Below are 4395 nucleotides of genomic sequence, written 5' to 3'. Positions count from 1 at the left end.
TCGAGGCACACTGTCTTGCAAAAAAAAAAAAAAATCACGACCCAAATTCGACCCTTCAACTTCAATCACACGCTTACACACACTCTCGCGGAATTTAACCTGTTGGAGGTTGGAAGAGATATAGAAATTTCCAAGCATTGTCCAAGAATTATGCGAAACTCGTCCGGATTTAGTAAAGTCTCCTTCTTCTGGTGAATCGGATACTTTTTCCCCTCTCTTTCTCTCTCTTCCTCTCCTTTCTCTCTTTGACAGTCGACTGTCGTCATTAGGACTTTACAAGCTCGACGCGAACTCTTGGAAGGGATACGTGCCGGGAATCTGCGACTTTGTGCGAGAAGAAGAAGAAGAAGAAGAAGAAGAAGAAAAAGAAGAAGAAAGCTTTTTCGATTCTAAAGCGGCCGTTACACATTTTGTTGAGGGTGAAAAGGTTTCGTGACCTCTTATTCATTGGGAAATCGACGTGGCGTGGCCTGAAAGTAAACCTAAACCCGAAAGACTTGTAAATTTTCCCTTCCTTGCCGTCCCGTAAATACGTCGATCGATAATCGCTTTTTTTCTTCCGTCACTGCCACCCGAATTTTAATACAAATTGGATTCTTGAAATGGGAGTAGAAGGGATAAATTCGTTTCTCCCTCGTCCTGATTAAAACGTTACGATTAAAATTTAAAAGATCGGACGAAGTTTGATTGGAAATTTTATTGCGATTATTATTAACATGTATTAATATAAAATTTATATTTTGCGATTATAGTTGGCAAGAAATGTTCAGTAATGTTAGTAATCAGTATTTATGAGATATTAATATTTAAAGATCTGTTAAAAAAAATTCATATTCAAATAATTTCTGATAAGAAAGTTTTCCTTTTTCCTGATGCAAAGAGAAAAATTAAAGTTTTTTTTAAATAGAATATACAATTGCTTAGAAATGAAATAGTTAATCCTCATTGAATCAATTAAAACTTATATATACATCGTTGGTCATATATTGAAAATTGTGAATACACTTTAATTTTGAATACACATATATTTGGAATCATTAACAAATTCCATAAAATTCATAAATTAAAAAAAAAATTAGATTGGAAAATTACACAAAATTAATTTCAAAATATAATTAATATATACATATACATATAATTCCAAAAAAATTTTTAACTCGATTCCTCTTTACCGTACAATTACCAAATTTCAACAAAAAATTATAATATCGCCTCAACATCGTCCTCCAACCTTGAATCCGCCATTCAAGGTCACGCGCTCGATAGAGATTGTGCGGTACACCGAGTTGTATCGACTGTGACGGGTTCAGTAGAAGAAAAAAAAAAAAAAGAGAGAGAGAGGAGGAAGAAGGAGAGAGAAAAAGAAAGAAGTCGAAAGGAAAGAAAGGACAGTTTTACAATGGCCAATCACGGTGCTCACGATTTAATTATGCTAATGCAACGTTAGGCGTCCGGGCAGAGGTTTGCAGTACCCGCTGGATCGACGTAATTGTCGCTGACTTCTTAATAGCCCGAGCAATTATCCCAACGAAGTACTGGGACTTGAGGGGAAGTTAATTCAGGTCGACGTTGGAATACAATTTCGTCGTGTCACTGTAACGATTCGACCTCCTACACGTTATTCACCAGACAAGAGATTCTTTGGTATGAATCCGCCAAATACCCAGATTTGTTCGATAAAGTTCATGAAACGCAATGTAAGAACGTAGTACAATTTCTGCTCATTTTGTTTACTTGTTCGTTTCGAAATAATTTTGAAAAAAAAAAAGCTTCGTAGGACGGTTTTGGAAATAGACTTTTAAACATTGCTCGATTGGAAATTGACAATCGATTACTCTAATTCGTCGAAATTCGATTTATTATTTCATAAAATCATTTTTCATTATTCTTTCGAATATGTTAATCATTATCCAATATATACACATTGTAGTAATTTTATTACGAAGACAATATTTATTGGGAAATTTATTATTATCGTGATCACGGTTTCAGACGAATAAAAATTTTTCGTTGAGACTATTCTCGTTTCATGACTAAGAATTTCTTCGCCCCCTTAATTTCCGTTCTCATAGACGCGTGGGTTGTCTTGGAACATCGTTAACCGCATACGTCGCAGATTTATGTAAAAATTCGATTTTTGTATATAAGATGTTGATAGCAATCTTCTTTAAATTCATATATATTTACTAATGACAGAAAATAGAAATATTTTACTGATTAATCTATATTTTTAATATTTATAATTTCAATCTAGTGAATTTGATGTATTAACATCAATTAAATTGTTCATTTTCTTCTTGTCACTCTTTTATATATATATATATGATGAATTTTCATACAGTTAATCAATGATAATTAATTTTTCATTATACAACATTTTTTGAGTTATTACTAATGAAATAACATAATACATGTTAATTACGCATTAATGTTAGGAAATTTTTTATATTTACTTGAAAAGTAAATGTCTTAAGACTTTTATGCTGGAACATGTAATTAATTGAGATTTTTTATTAAAAGAAATAACTTCATAATTATTTAATGTATAAAACAATAATAAATGTTTTAAAAAGTGATATTATTTGATCGATTGTACAATCCTTTTACTCGAAATTTTATTATTAAATTTACATGTATTAATATTTTATCCTTTTTATTCGCATTTAATGATTTCCCAAAACATTTATTTTGAACATATTAAAGGATGTGCAAACATTATAACAGCTAATATTCATCTGATCGATCAAATAATCGTGTATAATATATGCTTGATCATACGTTATTTTGAAGTTCTTTTGTGAAACACGATTTAATTACGTAAGTATTTTAAAGCAATGTAAACAATAAATATGAGCATAATTTTCGACGAATTTACATTGATATATTTTCCGTCATTTTATATGCATATTATACATCAATTTGTATAATATATTTGAAGAGTGATGATTTAAATAATTAAATAATAATTTTAGTTTGCTTGTTGCTAATTTATCCTGAACGAGAATGTAATAAAAGACTTTGAAGATTAATTTTATTTCATTATAATATAAGGAAAACAAATTTTTCTAATATTACTTTTCAAAAAAAAAAAAATAGTATTATAAGTATATAATAGTATATAATAAGACATTTTTAATAAAAAATTATTAATTATTAATTAGCAGATAATTTTATATCAATTTTAATAAACTTACATCGAAAAATAAACTAAGATCGAATCGAAAATTTTTCATTTTTTATAAGGATGTAAGTTTCATTCGTTTTATCGACATGCAAACAATCCCAAAACCAGAGAACAGGAACATTTGAGGTAACAGAAAACGACAACCTCTCTTGTAAATATTGTACGACTACTACTGCTATTACTATTACCGCCCAAGTTTAATATTTGATGTTTATTTAAAGATATGTCAATATTTTATTACCGCAAAAAGATATTACCACTTCTACAAATGGGAATCATGATACGAATATTTGTTTATCAAACAAATATGTACATCTCTATAGCAATTTATCGGGTCACGTTGTTTTATTTCATTTAGATTATATTGAGAATTTAACAATAAACAATTTTAACAAAAATTATATAAGAAATTTATTATTTTTCGTTTATATATATACAACAGGAATATAGGCTCTTCTCTTATATCGAAAAGAACATTTTTATTAATTAAATAAATTTAATAAATAATAATTAACAAACAAATATTAATATTATTAAATATTATTAAAAAATAAATTTCTTTTCTTTTGGTTCAAATTTAAAAAATTAGCCAAAAATTGAAAAACTCATTAACTATAATAAATATATTTTTTTATTATGAAATATTAAATGAAAGAAATAATTTTGCAAGAAGCGTTTCTTTTTAATTTCTTCAAGATTGTCAATAATATATTTACCTTTCTCTTGCTATAAGATTCTCAATTGAATGATATCATGAAAGCCATTTCTCGAATGATCCGTTACATAAACATTGCTATAATTCGTTTATGATTTTCTGATTAAAGTAACTTTCTTTATCGCTTGCCCAATCATCGCAAACCTTATTCTCGTTTTCTTTTATCCAACTAATTGGATCGTATGCCACGTATATTGCGCACAACTTTAACGATTTACAGCGAAAGATGAAACCTTCCTGTATTTCCAATCATCCTCGTGCAGACACATTTATGCTTTTAACGTGGGTGGGCTAAATTCTTACTTATAAATGTCGAGTCGTTGAAAATGTTTAATCTTCGCGATTTTATTATTTTAAATTATATCGTTTGAGTGAAAAGTAATTCGAATAATCAGATGTTCAATATGAAATCTGTAATTAAAAAAAAATATTAATAAATACAAATGGATTAAATTAATAATAAAGTAAAAACAAATGTAATAAATTTTTGTATTAA

Source organism: Apis dorsata, unplaced genomic scaffold (assembly GCF_000469605.1).
Source record: "Apis dorsata unplaced genomic scaffold, Apis dorsata 1.3 scaffold_233, whole genome shotgun sequence".
Lineage (NCBI taxonomy): Eukaryota > Metazoa > Arthropoda > Insecta > Hymenoptera > Apidae > Apis > Apis dorsata.
Note: the sequence above shows the minus strand (reverse complement) of the source record.